Source organism: Meles meles, chromosome 5, assembly GCF_922984935.1.
Source record: "Meles meles chromosome 5, mMelMel3.1 paternal haplotype, whole genome shotgun sequence".
Taxonomy (NCBI): Eukaryota; Metazoa; Chordata; class Mammalia; order Carnivora; family Mustelidae; genus Meles; species Meles meles.
In genome coordinates, this window is record NC_060070.1 from 72,241,375 (window position 1) to 72,263,791 (window position 22,417).

Consider the following 22,417-nt stretch of genomic DNA (forward strand, 5'->3'; position numbering starts at 1 on the left):
TGCTTCCTCAGAGCCCCAAAATGGCTGCTGTAACTTTGGGTATTACAAGACCTGACAGAACCACTTTTGAAGCAACACATATTGAGGTCAAGGAACAAGAAAGCTTTCCTGATTTGTCTCCTCTCCACCTTATCAGTGAGGGGACTTTTCTAGATTTCATTTGTTTAATTCTCTTCCTCTCAATTTGCTCTGTTAAATGTTGAAAAGCCCCAGAACTCTAATGACTTTCTTTTCTACTTATTCTCCTTGGTGCCTTTATAACATTCTCGTTCTTTGGAAAAGATAAATGCAAATAACTGCCAACTGTACAATTCAGTCCAAATCTCACCTCTGAGAACCACGTTCATATATTCAATTCATATCTCCACTTGCTGTCCTGCCATATGTAATATTTTTCAATTTCCTTTTGTCATTCTACATCATGTTTTTGAGAATGATGCATGTTATCCATGAGAGTGTGTCCATTTTTAACTGTTGAGTATTAACTTAATGTGGAAATAAAGCATAATTTAGCTCTGTATTTCCTTGACCTGGGACAGTTACTACTTTTTTTTTGTTTGAATTTTTATGTCTGCTTGATCTGCGGTAAAGGAATAAGGAGCATTTATTTCCTAGTATAATTGTTGATTTGTTCATTTCTCTTTCTAATCGTGTAAAATGCTCTCTCTGTATGTTGTTGGAGGCATATACATTTGAAATGGTTATTACTTATTGTGACTTGAACTTTAGATCAATGTGTAGTAACCACCTATATCTCTAATAATGCTTTTCCCTCCAAGCGTATTTTTTGTATTAATAGAGCTACACTAACTTGTGATTTTTATTTACCGGGGCTATTTTCCTCATCCTTTCACAGTGAATTATTTTGTGTCATTATGTTGATGTTCCTATATAAAGAGAATGTTGTTGGATGTTTAAAACCCAATTTATAGCCTCTATTCTTCAACTATAGAATTTTGTCCATTGACATCTCTTGTAAATTACTGAAATTTTTAGATTTCTCTCTCTCTCTTCTCTCTCTCTCTTTTTGCTTTCCGTATAAAGTGCCTTTATCTTTGTCTGACTTCTGTAAGATTGGCCAAGGTATCTTTATCTCTTTTATCCTCTAATTAATTAAATATTATGCAATCGATTTCTTGTTGTTTAAGTGATTATGTTGAAATTGCCAACATATATTCTAACCTTCTCCTAAACAATAATTACCCACTTTCCTTATTTAATGTTGTAGGTATTTGGAGTCTTATTATATCTTGGGTTTTTTTATTACTTAAATTAATAACCACTGAGACACAGCTTTGTCATTTCTACATAAGAAATGCTTCTTTTATCCATCCACATTTTTGCTAATTTCTTTGCTTACCATTTCTACTTGAAATCTGTATTTCTGGCCTTTTCCTTCCTTACATCCTTTAAAAAGCTTTTATTCATCATTTATCTGAGAGTGGTAAGTCCTCTGAATTCTGTCTAAAAATGTGTTGTTTAACCCTCCTTTCCAAATGACAGTTTGCTAATTTGTTCTAGATTAACACTTACTTCCTGCTTAGTGTACCTATTGGCTTTTTATTTCTAGAAAAATTGTATGTATTCTTTCACAAATGTACAGTTTCTTCGTAGTGCCCTATTGTTTTCTCATGATTTATTTACATTTTATGTTTTATTCATGTTGGACAAACATTTTGTAGATTCTACCCGAGTGTTCCCGGGACTGAAATTCTCAGGGTTCACTCCTCCTCATTGTTGCATCTGGTAACTTCTGCTCCCGGTGAATTGCTCTCTGTGGCTTAGCCTGAGGGTTGCCTGTCTAGGACAGTTTTGCATTTGCTTCTTGCACAAGTCCCAAGGGTACCATCCTGCTGGGTCCAATCTTTATGCAAATTTCTTTCTTTCAAGATTTCTAGGCTTTGCGAAAAGTATTGTTTGGAACCCTAACCCTTCATGAAACACACATTTGGAACTGGATTCCCAGAAAATGCTCTTTTGACTCACCTTGTCATCTTTCTAAACCGATAGGTGGAGTTTTGATTTAAGAATACTTTCTCTGAGGGGTTCCCTGAGATTTAGAGCTTTCCAGGTCCCGTATTTATCTAAAGTTCTCATTTTCAAGTCCCTTTTCTTTTGAAGACAAAGCTTCAATTTCTGTCCCTATGAGAAGGCAAGCTCTGAGCTGGATTACACAGACCAAGAATACAGCCGGGCAGCCACAGGGGCTCATGGTCTCACGTATGTCCCTCTGCCATCAAAGCAGTCTGTTCTTCCTTATACGCCCAGCTATGCATTTAAAAAAGTTTGGTTTTTTTTCCCCCAATAACATATATCTAGTACTTACTTAGTGTTGGTAGCAGGAGAATTTCTGCTTCTCTTTGTTCTCCATTTGTTGTATCTCTTTAAGACTGCTGTCATCTCGGTAAGGATAGAAAACAAGGCCCTTTCCCTAGTTATAGAAGCCACCTAAAAGCCAAAAAGCAAGGTCAACCCTGAGTGTGTGTGTGTGTGTGTGTGTGTGTGTGTGTACAAGTATGGCTTATGTGAATGTGTTAAGTATGTAAATATAGGCCACATGCAGGGAAGACTTTGCTCAGGAACTGTGTCTTGAAGCAAGAAGGGGAGTTTGCTAGTAAGGCACAGGGAACATAGGCCATTTGGAGATCTTTAAGAAGGTGCCTTCAACCGGAGCATAAACACAACATGGACAAATAGTCCATATGTAGGACTGGATGAGAGAAGTCCACTTTATTTCCATGCCAAGGGGCTTGGATTTTTATCCTAAAGGCAACTGAAAGCCTTTGAAGGTTTCAGGCATCGCTTCTCGGCCTTTTGGCTAAGATCAAGTGAAGGTTTCAGGCAGAAGAGTGACATGATTTGATTTCCTCTATAGAATGCCAATAGGAAGACGAGGCAGGGAGACAGTCCAGCGGATCCTTGGACTAATCCGTATGTCGGATTCTCTGTGCTACAGTCGGGCACCAGGGCCAGGGGATGTCAGGGTGTTAGGAGAGGAGGAAAATGCAGAGAAAGGGTGCCAGGCAGAGATACCCGATGCCACGACCCAAAAGCCAAAGGAACGATCAGGGGGTCTGGACATCTGGACAGAGGGTCTGAAGTTCAGGAGAGTCAGAGGGAATTCATGAGAGTGGCCAAAACTGTAGCCAGGTTTGGTCATAATGCAAAGAAATCTAGGCCAGGAAGATGCAGACCAAATTAGAGAAATGGTGAGAACAAGGATGAACATTTGGTGCTGTCAGTTATGGGACATTGTGGTTAGTAATGGTGAAGCTTTCAGAGATGTCCATTTTCACTGGTTCATGGAACAGGCAGACATGCTTCCTACTTAATGTGACTATCTTTCTTATGGAGTCTCTGATTCATCAGCACCACTAAAAATTCATGCTTAAATATAATCCACAAGAAAAAGCATGAGAAAACATAATGATATGTCAATAATGCATTACACTGCTTTCACTAGGGAGAAATAACTCTTTAATGGAGCTGTAGCTGTATCTCTGTGGGTACAGGCATAGACATTTATGGGGCAAGGTGGTAATACTCCTGCCAGAAGAAACAATCTGGGCCGTCTTGATTTTCCACTTTCTCTGTCAGAGGAATCTGGCAAAGCTCTAGATGCCTGGCAGGTGCTTATCACTCTATTCCTCCTCCAACAGGAGAACAACAGCCTGGCGATGTGATATTCCAAATTTAAAACAAAACCCACTTTATCCCGGATGATGAGCTCTAACTGGTGTGGCTCCAGGGAAGCAACTGCTCATATCTGGCTTTTGTGTTCTTTTGGGAAATGCAAGCTGTGTCTTTCCCATCTTGGCAGCAGTGGATCTCTAACCCTAATTAAATATCCACAGTGGTACAAGTTGGATCGCCCTGAAATTTAAATAAAGGAGAAATCACAATTTTATACTGTAAAATCAACAAGGTAGAGACTTTCCCTTTTTCTACCAGTTTGAACTGTGGGGATTCCTACTGTGCTCAATTACTTTATACCACCTTTTTAGCATGAACAGTTATACCGTGTATATTCTTATGCATATTATAATTACCAAATAGATTCTTGATGGTCATGGAGATGGATGATTATGGAATATTTGTAGAATAATAAGAAAAGAAGTCAAAGATGAGGCAAGAAGATAAAGACTATAAGATTACAATTACTGTCCCAAGGAGTTCGCAATCTGCAAGACGGTGTCCCAAATAACTACAATATAGGATGCCGTGTGATAACATGTCAAAATAGGAGTGTGAACAATCGCCCCATGGGGAAAGAATCCAAGTTAGGACACAGCAGTTTTGAGGTGCAGGAAAAAAAATTCATGTGAACATGGGATTAGGCAACTGGGAAGCAGGAACAGAGCTCAGATGAGAGTCTGGTGTTCAAGGCTAGACTTGGAAGTTGCTCATCTAGAATGATATTCTGAAGCTTTGAGATTAAATATGGGTGCCAAGGAGAAGCATGTGAAAGAGCAGGAGAGAACCAAGGTGTGAACCTTCTGGAAGATGCTCCTAGAAGGGATAGAAAGAGGAGCCAGTCAGGAAGGGATGAGAAAGGAAAGAGGTGTGGGATTGTATACTGTCATCAAAGGCAAAGGAAATGAGAATGTGAAGCCAGAGGGAAGACCTGTAATGCAAAACGCTTGGGAAGTCTCATAACTCGGTCACGATGAGGCTGGTTATCATCTGCAGGAGAATGGCAGCAGTAAGTAGGAAGAGAAAAGGAAGACGATGGTGGGTTGAGAAGGAAATGGGAAATTGGAAAGTAGAAGCCACTGAAGAAAAACATTACCTCACAAAACAGAACACTTTCGGGGAGTCTGGTGATAAGAAAGAGAGAAATGCAAAAATAGCTTAAAGGGCCAATGGGCTTGAGAGTCAGACTTTCTAGTTTGTTTTGATTGTTTGGTTTTATTTTTAACTTAAGGGAGATAATTTTGATTCCCAATTAAAGATAAGTCAAAAAAGGAGAAAGAGATTTAAATTTAAGAAGGAAGGGGAAAATAAAATGGGGTCCCTGAGGGATAGTAGGTCAAAGACTCACATAATAATAAAGGGTATTTTTTATTTACTGCTTACTGTATGCTATGTAGTGTACTAGAAACTTTATAAACATTAAGTAATGTAATCTTTAAAGCAATACTGGTAGAGAGCTATTGTTAAGCTCATTTTATGATGTGGGACTGAGACTCAGAATGATAAGGTAAATTTCCATGGTTATACAGCAAGTTAAGTGGTGGGGCTAGGAATGAAATCAGATCTAACTGGACTCCTAGACTCATTTTCCAACTCCTATGTTAGGTTGATCTTGACAAGGCAGAATATGCAATATAATTACAAAAAAATGTGATCATGTCTGTATTTTCCCACCTTCTCTCTAATCAGTGATGCTGCTAAGCTCAGTGTGTGTAGGGGGGTAGAAACACAGCTCTCCTTCCTCTCTAGGCACATAGAGACCCTTGTTGTTGGGCGGGGCTGTGTGAATGGTTCAAGCAGATGAAATGTGAACCAAAGTAACCCAGCGCTTTGGGGCTGAGGCAGTGAAATGCATGACTGTCCTATAGCCCCCTTCTGCCTTTGTGCCACTTGCGGAGGAAGGTCTTGGATTGAAGTGTCAGGGCCAAAAGACTGATGCTGACTGCATCCCTCGTTCACTGTAAGGAGGGTAACAGCTTTGAAGAGGTGGCCGGGAGCGGCAGTGGACTTTGTGAACAAAAATATTCTTGTATTATGTTAATCCCTTGATATTTAGGGATTGTTTGTTACCATGTTACAAACCAAACTTGGGCTACAGCAGAACTGAGAGGGAATGTCAAGTTTATACCTGGGACATTCATTAAAAGGTTCTTGAAAGGGGTAATTACTAAGTTACTCCTAGAGATGAACAGAGGTTAAATAGGCAACGAGTAGAATAAATAGAATAAGGAGGACAAGTAGAGGGTGTACCATAGACCAAGGAGCAAGATGGCCTATTCAGAGAAGAACAAGGCAGGTCATTTTGTGTCAATGGACATTGTCTTTATCATAAAGTAAATGTGTGTACACGCAGGTTCTTGTTCTATGCTATTTCATTTACTTGTGTCCAGACTTGTTTAAACAACATAATTTTTTTCATTATTTAGCTTTATGAAACATTTAATATCTGTTATGAGGCATTCTCTCATTATTTCACTTACTATTTAACTATACTTTTAATTTAGGCTTTGAGAGAAACTTTAGGAGCTAAAATTAGTAAACTGATGAAAGCTTTACACTTGCATTAGTTTCCTACGCTTGCTGTCAAGTTAGTGGCTTAAAATAACATCAATTTGTTATTTTACCATTCTGAAGGTCAGAATTTTGCAAACGGTTTCAGTGAGCTAAAATCAAGGTGTCAGAAGGCCTGAATTCCCTCTGGATGCTCTAGGGGGAGTCTGTTTCCTCACCTCTTCCAGCTTCCAGAGGACACCTACGTTCCTTGGCTTATGGCCCCTTAGTCTACCTTCAAATCACATAGCCCAACCTATTCTTCTGTCCTCTCTCTCATTCTGATCCTCCTGCTTTCTTCTTATAAGGACCCTCGTGATTATAGTGATGCCACCCAGATAATCCAGGATAATCTTCCCATCTTAAAATTCTTAACTTCATCACATCTCAAAGATCCCTTGTACCATGTAAGGTAACATAGTTTCAGGTTCTGGGATGTAGGCATCTTTGGGAGGTTAGTAGTCAGCCTATGAAAATACTTAAAGGAATTTTGAGCAAGGTTGTAAGCGGAGAGTGAGGGAGGAAAAAAGCTCTAAAATAAGAATGCAACCATATTAGAGTGGAACCTAAAGTAAAAGAACTATAAATAAATAAATAGCAGAAAAGAGAAAAAGCAACATTTGAAGGTCAGGGAAAGAAAAATCCAAATCAGGACCAAACAGACCATTTCCTGTTCATAACAAGCTAACCTAATGATTTTTCCCCCTCATGTCAGTGACGAGAAATGAAAAATAAGTAAGCTCAAATTTACATCACGAATACACTGCTATGTATAATTACACTTTAACTGTGTGCTGTAGTTAAATTATATAATGAATGCTTGTTCTTATAAGCCAAACACGTGCTTTATTGTTGTTTTTCTGAGGTCCAGAGCAATACAACCCTACCCCGTATTGATACAGATGGGTTTTTGAACTCTCTGGGCATTATCTGAGTATTTTGGTCAAGATTTTAAAACCAGAGTTGACAGAGTAAGAAGGTACAATATCTTTTTATTGCTTTTTAAACCTGGCTTATCATTTTGTCCAGACAATGTAACATGCAGATGATACGGCTTGGGATTATTGAAGAAACACAGGAAACCAGCAAGCAAGCCTTTGCAGTCAATGGTGAGGACTACTATTACCAAGCTCAAACTTGTCTTTGCACCTGCTGCACAGTAAGCCAATGTCAGAGATACCTGTTTTGAAGCCAAGGACAATTTATTATCAGAAGGGCAGCCCAATAAGAAGGCAGGGAATCATTCCAAAACTGTCTTGCCCTGTTGAGTGTAGGGGAAGCTTATATACCTGAGAGGAGGGCAAGGGGTTTCTCGAAACTTTGAAACAATCTGGAGGTGAGCATTCTTCTGGACAATGAGGCACTGTTTGGAACCTGGTACCACCAGATTAGATATGCAGAGACAGATGTTACCGACTGGTCCCCATTAGGTTTCTACAATTAGTGCATAAACAGGGAGTAGGGGTAAAGAAGACAAACTTAATGATTGAGCAAGCATGAGGTTAAGAGATGCATAAAGCATAATTCGGCAATGAAAAAGACAGAACATGGAACTAAGTTAATAGTACAACTAATAGAGCTATAGTTCCAAACAGGTCCAGGAACCAAGCATGTGTGTGGCCTCAGCACTGGTACAGAGATAAGTGTGGGGTAGAGACATTTTCCATTTACAGGAAATATGCGAACAGAGAAATAAGTAAATGACCCCCACAAGAAAGCAAAGAGACAAATACAGAATGAAAGGCGTTCTTGGGTGGGGTTTCTCACATTTAGTGGTTGTACAACTCACCCAGGGAGCTTGTTAAAATACAGCTTCTGATTCAGCAGGTCTGGGGTAGGACTTGAAAGTCTACATTTCAGATAAGCTCATAGGTGATGCCAGCACTACTGATCCATAGACCATATTTTGAAAAGCAAGAATCCAGAAAGCCACTAAGTTAATTTATCCAACAAGTTAATGGTATGAAGGGAAAAAAATGGTGGTGGGGGGGGTGAGCAACTGAACTCAAGAATCTCGAGACAATGCAATCAAATGTAACGAGTGGTACTTGTCTGGATCCCGATTTGAACAAATGAACTGTAAAAAAAATTTAAAAAGTAAAAAATGTTTCTGAAACTGGATCCTTCGATTCTGAACTGGGTTTTAGAATTCCAGAGAATTCTCATTCATTTCCTTAGGTGGGAGAATGACCTACTGGTTATGCAAGATAATACCCATATATCTTAGAAATGCATATTGAAGTATGTGGGAGTCAAATGCTTTAAAAAACTTCAGTAAAAAGAAAAAAATGTAATGAAGGTATTGCTAATTGTTACATCTGGTGATGGGTGAATGTTTACTCTGTTTTCTTTCTACCTGTATCTAGAAAGAATGGAAATAATTTTAAGAAAAAAATTCCAAGTAGGTATGCTAGTGGAGGATGCGGACGCTAATATGCTACCAGTCTATTACATTTTTCCTGTGAATTCTACTGGTGCTCTAAATCTAATATAAATGAATGAATGAGCCATAGTTAAAAGCTGACATCCAATGTTGTGCACCAGCAAAACAATAAACACTAAAGCCCTCTTGGATGGATTAATTCACTTCTTCACAAAACACTATATTTAATTATTAGCTGAAGATTTATAATCTCTTACTGGCCAGACAACTAATTATCCCAGTAGTTTCAGGGAACCCATTCTTGGCTCTCTAGTTTTTCCTCATTATTTATAAAAATCAGAAGTATTGGAGCTTTCTTTTTCTTTCTCTCTCTCTCTCTTTTTGGCTGCTCCAGGACACTATAAAACTATGACTTAGGTGTGAAATAATTTAAAATAATGAGTGGACAAATAAGTAAATCATTTTAGGAAGTGGCTATTCCAACCTGATTCCTGATTCTAAGAGGCTCTCAGAAAAGTAATTGATTTTAGATATCCCCAAATTTAATCCATTAAATAAAATACTGATGAATAGACATGGGTATAAGTACATGGGTTTAAGTACAAGGGTAAAGATGGCATTTCAAAATAGAGAAAAGATAGATGATTCAATAAACAAAAATGGGATAATGGTCAGCCGTCTGGAAAATAAATATAACTGTGCCTTTCCCTCATTCTTTCCACAGAAACAAATTACAGGGGGAATCAAAGCCTTAAGCATAACAAGAGAATTATTTATAATTTTAGGAAAAAAAAGGGGACTTTTTAAGAACAAATATGAAACTCAATAAACCATGAAGAAAAGGATAGATGAGTGTGTCTATGTAAAATTTTTAAATTCTGCTCAGGGGGGGTAAAACCAACATAAACAAAATCAAACCCAAGTGACAAAAACTGAAAGAACATTTGCAATATATGACAGACGAAAAGTTATTTTCTAGATATATGAAGATCTTTAACAAACCGAGTAATAAAAGAATTCAATAGAAACTGAAGGAAAGAACATAAATGAGAAAAGTTTTCAAACATAAGAAAAGATGCTCATTCATAATCTTAAAAATGGTCTTTAAAATGAGAAAACTATTTTAACCCAATCAAACTTGAAAGCATCAAATTTTTAGATAGTATACAGTGTTAGTGAGGTTGAGGAGAAACAGGAATTCTTATATACTATCGACCAGAACAAATTTGGTAGTATTTAGCCACGCTTAAGATGGTCATGATCTTTGACCCAGCAAATCCACTTCTAGGAATTTTCAGCAGATACATTCATACAGATGTTCTGAGGAATACGTACATGAATGTTTCTTGCAGTATTATTTATTTAAATAAACCCCAAGAAAATCTTAAAATACATTAGTAAAAGACTAGTTAAATAAGTTATTATTTATTCATATAATAATGTCATGTCATGTAGCTATTAGAGTGAATAAGATAGGTCTGTGTATTAATATATTTACAAGATCATATGAGAGCCACAGGAAAGTATTTGGGGGAGGGACTTTATGAAAAAATGATTTTTAGACTATCCATAGTTTACATTTGCAAGTAATCATATCTTGATTTAGATGTAACTTCACAGGCAAATTCTTGCTTATTTAACCCTCTTACTTAAAATCCTTGGGAGGAATGCTAAAGTTGGAACAGAAAGAGGAGAATGGTTCAGGCCAAAAAAGTCCCAGAAAACATCATGAGATCAGGAGCTACTCTACATGTTTGGCTCACAGTTTTATGGGAAATATTAAAATATCCAACTCTACCTCCAGGCTTTACAGATATAGAATTGGAGGTCCAAGAATATTGATGGAACCGGTAATATTTGGTGCTCATTTGCATATTAAATAGTTAACATATCTTAAAGGATATATACTTTTAAGTAGTTTTAATTTAACTTTAAGGGCAGTACCACTCGTATAATGCATGGAATGATTTGCATTTTGTTATGAAATGATATTAACACTTTGAAGAGGAGTTGTTTTAATAATCACAGACCTGTTGCTCACAATTACAGGTTATTCTGAACAACATGATAACTGTTTTTTGTACACTGTCTAGGTTGCTATGGTTGTTAAAATTTTTTTTTCTATGAATAACAATGATAAAATTGAATCTCTAGATCACCAAGATATCTCTAACTTGGAAACCTATGCTTTGAAGGCACTAATAAAAGCAACCCATTCTATTCTGTCCATCTGTTTACATTTAGGACCACAAATAAATCTTCAAAACCACAAGGCAGATCATTCATTTCTCAAAGATTAGGACTTTTCTCACAGAGCTGAATATGTAATCTTGCTCTTCATAGGTACTCGGTAAATACTGGAATTGATTGTTTGAAAAGACTGGCCCAAGTGGACAGAACTTCTTCTGAGTGAGACAGACTGGATCCCAATTCTGGCTCTTCTACTCCCTGATTGATGATTTAGAGCAAGTCAGTTTTCTCTTCTATGAGTAGAGTTGGCCTCACCAACTTCTTTTTTTCTGTGCCATTTTGGGCACAAAAGAAATTTCATTAACAAGACTCATTCAAATTTTGCTGGTTCATTTTCCCCTCCTGCAAATTTTATAAAGTTGGTAACCTGTACAACTCTCCCTAAGTGTTTTCAGAAGTCCTTAAGAGATTCACATACCAAGCTGTTCATTCTGGATACTGCCTTGTTCCATGGGCACTGCAGCTCTCCACTGTGTCCTACTGCTCCCTGGGGTGTCTGTCCTTCTTCTGTCTACACTGAAACAGCAGCCATATCGTGAACCTACCTGGATTAGTAAGTCCCTTGTGCTTGCTCTCCCTGCTATGACTCCATCTCTGGTCCCAGCAGAAACCTCTGCTGCTCCTCCAAGGTGCCTTCCCAGACAACTGGGCTCAGGGGCTCAAAGTTGCTTGGTGATCTGTAATGATGTATCCTCCAGGGTAGTACTCTCTGTGAGAGTTCCCCCAAACATGGTGCCTTTGTGTACCAGTAACAGAGATATTTCTCTCTTTCTTTCTTTTCCTTCCTTGTTTCCCTCTCTCCCATTCCTCAATTCTCTTTCTAATTTATAGACCCCTCACTCTCCATAAGACTAAGGCTTCAACAGAGGCTGTGCTAGAAGTTAGTATCAACTGATGAATCTCATATTGTATTCAGAATTCCTTTTCTTCTTCTAACTAACTATAGTGGGCCCTTACTGAATATGGGGGATGGGGTTAAGCATGCTAACCCTGAGCAGTCAAAAAACTCACATATAATTTTTGACTCCCCAAAAACTTAACTACTGATAGCCTACTGTTGACCAGAAGACTCACCATCAACACACTCAATTAATACATATTTTGTATATTTTATATAATATATACTATATTCTTATAGTAAAGTAAGCTATGGAAAAGAAAACATCATTAAGAAATCATAAGGAAGAGAAAATACATTCACGGTACTGTACCTAGTTTTACCGGAAAAAAAAAAATTTGTGCGTAAGCGAAGCTGCTCAATTGAAACCTATGTTGTTCAAAGGTCAACTGTATTTACTACAGGTTCAGCCCTGTATGCATGGCTTCTCCTTCCTTTAGAAAATTCTTTCTCTCAGAACACATCTCATCCTCCATTAAAAGAAAATTGTGTTGGCCCATATAACCTGTATGTCATATATTCCAGGTATGATTGTAGACAGCCTGTGCTCAAAGTGAAATCCTCCTTAAACACAGAATACATATAGTGATACCCAAATTATAAAACTGTTGTAATATCTTATGATATTCTTACTAGGCTTGTTGGAATTTTAAAATAATTACTGACACCTTGAAAACAATCAATAGATGTTAGCTAGTAGTACTAATACTACTGGTAGTATATAATACTTTTTGTTATATTTGTATGACTAGTTTAAGATGATTTTCCTTTGTGTATCACTTATGTTCAGTATAAATTTTTTGATACGTTTTTAAAAATATTTCTATTTCTATATTTAGTTTCTTTTACTACATCCCTTCCTATCAATAACTTATAGAATAACTAGGAAAATAAGCAAATTATGTTCATCTACATTCAAGTTAAGAACTTTTTTGTTTTTTTAGAGAGGGAGACATGCATGAGTGGGGTTGGGGGAGAGAGAGAGAGAGGAGAGAATCTCAAGCAGACTCTTTACTGAGAACAGAGCCTGACACAGGGCTCAGTCTCAAGACCCTGAGATCATAACCCGAGCCAAAATCAAGAGTCAGGCTCTTAACCAGTTGAACTACCCAGGTGTCTCTCAAGTTAAGGACTTTTTTTTTTTTTTTTGTAAATCAATTACTTTATTTTATTTCTTTTACCATTTTTTAAAATTTATTTTCAGCATAACACTATTCATGTTTTTGCACCACACCCAGTGCTCCATGCAGTACGTGCCCTCCTTATTACCCACCACCTGGTTCCTCAACCTCCCAGCCCCCGCCCCTTCAAAACCCTCAGGTTGTTTTTCAGAGTCCATAGTCTCTCATGGTTCATCTCCCCTTCCAGTTTCCCTCAACTCCCTTTTCCTCTCCATCTCTCCATGTCCTCCATGTTCTTTGTTATGCTCCACAAATAAGTGAGACCATATGATACTTGACTCTCTCTGCTTGACTTATTTCACTCAGCATAATTTCTTCCAGTCCTGTCCATGTTGCTACAAAAGTTGGGTATTCATCCTTTCTGATGGAGGCATAATACTCCATTGTGTATATGTACCACATCTTCCTTATCCATTCATCCGTTGAAGGGCATCTTGGTTCTTTACACAGTTTGGCGACCGTAGCCATTGCTGCAATAAACATTGGGGTACAGATGGCTCTTCTTTTCACTACATCTGTATCTTTGGGGTAAATACCCAGCAGTGCAATTGCAGGGTCATAGGGAAGCTCTATTCTTAATTTCTTGAGGAATCTCCACACTGTTCTCCAAAGTGGCTGCACCAACTTGCATTCCCACCAACAGTGTAAGAGGGTTCCCCTTTCTCCACAACCTCTCCAACACACGTTATTTCCTGTCTTGCTAATTTTGGCCATTCTAACTGGTGTCAGGTGGTATCTCAATGTGGTTTTAATTTGAATCTTCCTGATGGCTAGCTAGCGATGATGAACATTTTTTCATGTGTCTGATAGCCATTTCTATGTCTTCATTGGAGAAGTGTCTGTTCATTTCTTCTGCCCATTTTTTGAAATGATTATCTGTTTTGTGTGTGTTGAGTTTGAGGAGTTCTTTATAGATCCTGGATATCAACCTTTTGTCTGTACTGTCATTTGCAAATAACTTCTCCCATTCCGTGGGTTGCCTCTTTGTTTTGTTGACTGTTTCCTTTGCTGTGCAGAAGCTTTTGATCTTGATGAAGTCCCAAAAGTTCATTTTCGCTTTTGTTTCCTTTGCCTTTGGAGACATATCTTGAAAGAAGTTGCTGTGGCTGATATCGAAGAGGTTACTGCCTATGTTATCCTCTAGGATTCTGATGGATTCCTGTCTCACGTTGAGGTCTATTATCCATTTCGAGTTTGTCTTTGTGTACGGTGTAAGAGAATGGTCGAGTTTCATTCTTCTACATATAGCAGTTTTCCCAGCACCATTTATTGAAGAGACTGTCTTTTTTCCATTGAATATTTTTTCCTGTTTTGTCGAAGATTATTTGACCATAGAGTTGAGGGTCCATATCTGGGCTCTCCACTCTGTTCCACTGGTCTATGTGTCTGTTTTTATGCCAGTACCACGCTGTCTTGGTGATCACAGCTTTGTAGTAAAGCTTGAAATCGGGTAACGTGATGCTGCCAGTTTTGTTTTTGTTTTTCAACATTTCCTTAGAAATTCAGGGTCTCTTCTGATTCCATAAAAATTTTAGGATTATTTGCTCCAACTCTTTGAAAAATACCGGTGGAATTTTGATCGGAATGGCATTAAAAGTATAGATTGCTCTAGGCAGTATAGACATTTTAACAATGTTTATTCTTCCAATCCAATAGCATGGAACAGTCTTCCATCTTTTGTGTCTTCTTCAATTTCTTTCATGAGTGTTCTTAGTTCCTCGAGTACAGGTCCTTTACCTCTTTGGTTAGGTTTATTCCCAAGTATCTTACGGTTCTTGGTGCTATAGTAAATGGAATCGATTCTCTAATTTCCCTTTCTGTATTTTCATTGTTAGTGTATAAGAAAGCCACTGATTTCTGTACATTGATTTTGTAATTCTACCAAACATTCAAAGAAGAAATAACACCAATTCTCCTGAAGCTGTTTCAAAAAATTGAAGCAGAAGGAAAACTTCCAGATTCTTTTTATGAAGCCAGCATTACCCTGATCCCCAAACCAGGCAAAGACCCTACCAAAAAGGAGAATTTCAAACCAATATCACTGATGAATATGGATGCTAAGATTCTCAACAAGATCCTAGCAAACAAGATCCAGCAGCACATTAAAAAGATTATCCACCATGACCAGGTGAGATTCATCCCTGCGTTACAAGTTTGGTTCAACATGCGCAAATCAATCAATGTGATAGAACAAATCAATAAGAGAAGAGAGAAGAACCACATGGTCCTCTCAATTGATGCAGAAAAAGCATTTGACAAAATCCAGCATCCGTTCCTGATTAAAATCCTTCAAAGTACAGGGATAGAGGGAACATTCCTGAACTTCATAAAATCTATCTATGAAAGACCCACAGCAAATATCATCCTCAATGGGAAAAAGCTTGCAGCCTTCCCGTTGAGATCAGGAACACGACAAGGATGCCCACTCTCACCACTCTTGTTCAACATAGTATTAGAAGTCCTAGCAATGGCAATCAGACAACAAAGAGAAATAAAATGTATCCAAATTGACAATGAAGAAGTCAAACTCTCTCTCTTCGCAGATGACATGATTCTTTATATGGAAAACCCCAAAGACTCCGCCCCCAAACTACTAGAACTCATACAGCAATTCAGTAACGTGACAGGATACAAAGTTAAGGACTCTTAAGAGAGTTACTTTTGATCCAAAACTTTAACTGTAAATTCTTAACTATGAATTGAACTTAAAAGTAAGTTGTTTGATTTGAAAAATGAAAAAATAGTATGAAGATTTAATTAATTAATAACTATATATGGAGTGTTATCTGCCCAGCACTAAACCCAATACTAAAGGGGAAACAAAAGAAATAAAATATCTGAGGACAGCCCTTCTCAAAAAATATAGGATAGATATGGTTAAATTTTAAAACTTAAAAAAATAATAACTAAGAACTAACCCACATGATAATTACAAAATTTACAATAGGATATGAAAGAAAAGGTATGGTAAGAAAGGCTAAATCAGTTGCCTACAGCTTAGTGAAGAAACTAGAATTACCAAAGGAGTCAATGAGTGAATTCAACCAGTGAGAAGATAAGCAGGGGCTTATGGAAAGTGTTTTAGCCAAAGATTCAGGAAATTTGCTTTCTGGATCTGACTCTGACTTGATCCATTTAGTGAGACTTTCAAAAACTGACTTAACGTCCATTTTAGCCTCTATGTTATTATCTCTGTTGTTTTAATTACAAAATTTTAAAATGAGGATATATACAAATTTTTTTTAAAGTATTATGATTTCAATCGGTTGTAATTGTGCAGAGTTTATTTTTGGACCACGATGAAATTAAAATGACACTTGAGAACAGAAAGATAACTTGAAAGAAAGTGGCCAACTGTTTGGTCATTAAGCAACACACTAGCAAACAGCTCATTGGTCAAAGAAGCAATCACAATGGAAATCCGGAAATACATGAGGTGCAGCTAAAGCACCACCAAGAGAAAAGCTTATAGCACTAATTGCTTCTACTAGAACAGGGGAAGGTCTCAAACAATAAGAGTTCCCACCTCAATAGAGAAGAAAAAGCAAAATAAACCCAAGCAAACAAAAGGAAGGATATAACAAAGCTAAGAACAGATATCATTTAAATTGAAAAGAAGACAATAGAGAAAATAAAATGAACAAAATACTGGTTCTTTTAAAAAAATCAATAAATTGATAAACTTTTTTCAAGATGACAACCTAAAAGGAGAGACGGCACAAAGTGCCAATATCAGGATTAAAACCAAGGACATTACTACCAATCCTTAGTCATCAAAAGCTGGCAAGGCAATACTACAAGCAGCTTTTTGTTCACAAATCTAACAACTTAGGAGAAATGGACAAAGTTCTAAAAAAAAAAAACTCTAAAACTCAACTAACATGTAATATATAATCTGAAAAGTCCTAGAAGCATAAAAAAAGTGAAGTAATATTTTTTAAAGCTCTGAGGAAAGGAATCACTAGTCCCAGATGGTTTCACCAGAAAATTCTAGTGAACATTTGACGAATTAACACCTATTTTACCCAATCTCTTCCAGAAAATAGAAGAGGAGGAAAACTTCCAAACTCATTTTATGAGGCCAACATTACCCTGATACCAAAACCAGACAAAGACAATATAATAAAAGAAATCTACAGGCCAATATCATGTATAAACTTAGATGTAAAGATCACCAACTAAAATACTAACCTATTGAATCCAAAAATATATAAAAACAATTATATGCTATGACCAAGAAGAAGTTACTTCTTGTATGCAAGCCTGGGTTCAACATCTGAAAGTCAATCAGTGTAACTTACCACATCAAGAGGCCAGAGAAGAAAAATCATAGGATTGTATCAATTGACACACACACAAAAATGTTTGACAACATGAAACATGCATTCATGAGAAAAATTCTGAAGAGTTTGGAATGGAGGGGAACTTTACTATTCAGGGAAAAAAAGATGAAAAGTAAAAGGATAGAGAAGAATACACCATGAAAACAATAAAAATAAGAAAGCTGGCATGACTACATTTATATCAAAGAAGATCAAAAGACATATACAAGAATGTTCCAAACAGCTTTATTCATAAGTGGCAAAAACTCGAATCCCCACATGTCCATGAAAAAAGCCCAATGAAAAAATAAGTGGCTGTGTATCTATTCAATGGAATACTAACCATGATAACAAGAACAAATTACTACAGTGCAGGAACACATATGAACATTAACAAGCAAGAACATGTATTTCCACAAAAAACATAGGTGAATCTCATAACAATAAGTGCATAGATTGTATGACACCATTTATACGAAGTAGTCAAACTACTTAGTCTGTGATAATGCATGTCAGAATAATGGTGACCTTGGTGGGTAGCAGCATTAAGGGGAACATGGCAGTCTCCTGGACAGCTGGCATGTTCTACATCTTGATCTGAATGCTGGGTTGCTGGGTATATATTTATGTTAATATCCATCAAGCTGTGCACTTTAAATGTATACATTTCTCTGTGTATAACTTCAGTAAGAATACTGTAGAAGTAGGATTTTATAAATTAAAAACTCAATAATCCTATAGCATTCTGAGGACATTAGAATGAATGATTACTAGAAAATTTGATCCAACTAGAGATAGCGTTGGTGTTGAGATGTGGTGGGAGTAATAGTTGAGGGGTATAACATTGTTTTTCTTAATCTGTCAGCAGTTAAAATAGTCTTCTAATTTATTTTTAAAATAGATGGAATGAGTGCCACCTATTTATATTAACCCAATTTCTCTATTATTCTCGAAGCACTTTAGATCAGGCCAAGGCAGCTGCGGGTCTCTGTACACTAGGACAAAGAAAAATGTTTTAGAGGATTATTTACAGAGCAGCTATCTCGAAAAAAAAAATGTGAGCTAGCCAAATAATGATTTTGAATACTTGTAAAATACCTTTGTTTTACACCATTTCATAAAGCTAAGTTAAGCATCTTACAGAATGATAGAAAAGTGAACCCATCCATTTAATGACATCTGGATCAGCTGGAACATCTGGCTTGGATGTTTAAAATAAATTGGAAACCAGAAATGTTTTATTTTTTATTCTAATCCTGCTTCATTTATTACATTGCAGAAAGCATAGGCAGCAACATCTGTTTCCAGGAACACTGCAAGAGGAGTGCGTATAGACAAAACATGCAATCATCAACAGACGAGGCAGGAGACAAAGACTCTCCGAGTTTATAAATGGAATGGCATGAAATGGTAAAAACCAGAGGGATCACTGAGCAAGAAGATTTTTTTTAAAAAGAATAGCAGGCAAATAAAGATTCTACAAAAAATAGTGGTATACAGATTTCCAGAATGGATTCATCTTGTATAACCGAAATGTTGTCTCCTTTGACTGACAGCTCCCCACTTTCCTATCCTTCCAGCCCTGGGAACTATTATCCCACTCCCTGGTTTTGTCAGTTTGACTATTTCATTTTTTATTTTCTTAAAATGAGCTGTGCACCCAATGTGGGATTTGAACTCATGACCACAAGATCAAGAGTCATATGTTCTACCAACTAAGCCAGCCAGGTGCCCCTCAGTTTGACTCTTTTAAATTCCTCATATACTGGGGATTAGGCCGTGAGCCTCTAATTAACAATACTATATTGTATACTTAAAATTCACTAAGAGGATAGTTCTTACATTAAGTGCTCTTAGAGCAAAAGAAAAAAATACTATCAATACATACATGCATACACAGGACAGAAGGAAAGTTTTCGGGCGTGATGGGTAAGTCTATGGCCTTGGTTGTGGTGATGGCCTCACAGGTGCACAGTTCTCTCCAAGCTCATCAAGCTGTATGAATTAAATATGCACAGCTCTTTGGATGTCAGTCATGCCTCCAAAAAGTGGTTTAAAAATGATAATGAGGATGCATAAGTAAAAGCAGTCCTTCATTTTTACACAACAGCGAATAGCGAAGATGTAATGCAGAATCATCACTGGTCTTAAAAGATTTCTGAAGTACAATTATAAATGATTGTCTTGAATCCTGATATAAAGGGCCTCTAGCAATTTAAGTAACAAATTCATCTATGTTATAATGTTATAACCACTAGCTACAGAAGAGAAGCTAGTATAAGGATCTCATTCCTGATTGTGCTAAAGAACAAGAAGCCCGGAGCGCCACAGTTAATCAAGCGGCTCATCAACGAAATCAAGAGTCCCAACCCCGTTCATCTTCCCAGGATGCTGTTGGCAGCTTACCTGCTTCATGCTTACACCCACATTCATGGCTGCAAAGTGGCTGCCACAGTCCCAAGCACGGAGACACGAATGTGGCTGAGAAGGGAAGTACTTCCTACTGTGGGTCATTTTTGTTGTTGTTGATGAAGAAACCTTTCCCAGACGATTCCTAGCAGATTCCCACTCAGTCCCCTTGACTAGAATTACGGCACATGTGCCTGTCCTTTATGAGAGGAGGATGAGGAAGGATCTGATATGGTCAGCCGTACTAGAGGAGAACTCGGGTATCACAGGACAGAGCTGAGGAGGTTCGGCTGGTGATGTCTGCTACACTCTCCCTGGACAAATCTGGGGAGAGGCTGAGTGAAAGAACATAGCAGAATTGGAGAGGACAGTTAGGACACCTCACAGAATTTGCTAGAATCCTGGCTCTGTGCCATATACTAGTTCCGTGAGCTTAGGCTAGCCGTTCTGGTACTCAGTTTGCTCATACATAAAAAGAATAAATAATGCATAAATCACAACCTTTTTAGTAATAAAAGATATACAAGCCTTGTGTGGTGTCTTGATCCATAGAACGCACTCAAATAACACTGTTATTACATTAAAGCACCTCTATTAGCCCATGACTCTTACTAACCAGCTAGGGTTTCTGTCCAATTGTACACTTAAATGTTCTTATTCTTTATAGGTTCACCTTCATATTCTTTTATTTCCTAACTTCTAGGGCTAGTATTTTTACAGACTGTTTTGCATTAAATTGTTTAATAGTATAGAAAATCTCTATAAAGGAAGACCAGATAATGAGCACAGATATCAAAGAAAGGCAAAATATCAGTGCTAGAAATTCAAAACCTCATTTTACTAAGAGAGGACCTAATACATAGTAGACATTTCATGATCTTAAGTGAATGAGTCAAGGCAGTAGGTAAAGTAGGTTTCCTATGGCTAGCAGCTGGATATTGCAGTTCCAGGAGAATAATGAACAAAATACTGATTTAACATGGATGATGTTATTAATTGGCTTCTAATGTACATGTGGTGGCATGAATTCAAAATTCTTCCCTTTGGCTCCTGGAAATCACCTTAGAACTTCAATCCACATTGACTTTTTTTTTTAAATTTTTAATTTTTACTCATTTTTATTTAGTTTTTTAATGAAACTGGGAGAAGCTAAATTTTCCAGACTTTATTTTTTTTTAAAGATTTATTTATTTATTTATTTGACCGAAAAAGACACAGTGAGAGAGGGAACAGAAGCAGGGGGAGTGGGAGAGGGAGAAGCAGGCTTCCTGCCAAGCAGGGAGCCCAATGCAGGGCTCAATCCCAGGACCCTGGGATCATGACCCAAGCCGAAGGCAGACACTTAATGACTGAGCCACCCAGGCGCCCCTGAACTTTCTAAACTTTAAAGAAGACACAAGAGCTACTGAGAATAGCTGGAACTGAACAGGGAGATCAAGAATCACAAGGGAAGAAGAGGAGAGAAGGTATCACAAAAAGCATAACCTCGGGAGAAGACTCAGTAGCTTCTGGTAAGAAGGGCTTCAGGTATACTCCTGAAGAAGAAAGATACCCACGAAAAGGCAGTCGCTGTTGACAGGAGACGCTTGAACCATTTTTAGTTGTGAGGAACAGAGGAGGCAGAGGGAAATGGCAGATTCATACAGGCAGCCATCTTTTTTGGAGGGAATCTGTTTCTGGAGGCAGTGAAGGAGGAGAGACTCCGTATTGATTAGCGTGACTCTCTCCTTTGACTGAGAGAAATAACTTCTGCCAGTGTGATGAGTGGAGAGAAACAAAATAAGGTATATTATGCGATCATAGGAAGGAATGAAGTACTGATCCAAGCTATAATGTGGATGAACCATGACAACATTCTAAGTGAAAGAAGTGAGACACGGAAGACCACACTGTGCATGATTCCATTTATATGAAGTGTCCAGAATAGGCCAATCCAGAGATAGAAGGTAGATTGGCAGTTGTCTGGGGCTTGGCAATGGGGAGGGAGGGGCGGGGAATGACTGCTAAGATGTGTGCATTTGGGGAGGGGTGTGATATAAATCTCCTAAAATTTAATTGTGGTTACAGTAGCACAACTCTGTGAGTATACCCCAAACCACTGTACCATACACTGACATGGGTGAATTTCAGGTTATGTGAACTTCATCTCAGCAAAGACACGAAAGGGTGAGAGGCTTTTATCTTGTGGGTATCATTTCTTCTACAGTCTTTCCTCAGCCCTTCTCTGGGGTCCATTCTGTCCTGGACCAAGGATAAAAGTACTTGGTAGACTCTCTGTAGAGAGCTTAGAGCAGAGGGGGAAAGTTTTGGAAGATGTCAAATGAGTTATGTTGCTATGTCCAAAAGAGGTCTTTGTAAATACTTTCATTAAATATGCTAAACTTATGCCCCTTTGGTTTCAAATCTTAGCCAGGCCTGTCTCACGGTGGTGCTGGTGATTCTAATCTGCACACCTAGTTCTATGTACGTGTTGTAGAGCTGTTTGAGGGCTCACGTGCATCTCCATCCCTACCTATTACCCATTACTTCATTCCTGGGACCACCATGTTATTCAGTATCGAGCCCCATGTTTGGCCGGGATTGGCTAATGTAAGTCCTCCTTTACACTGTGACCACAGACCTTGTATCTGGACTTCTTTTCAGACCTTATGGGTCTTAATGAAACTATTTTGAACATGAGATGACCGAAGAGGGTCTCCCCACCCCCACCACCACCACCATCAGTGTTCTA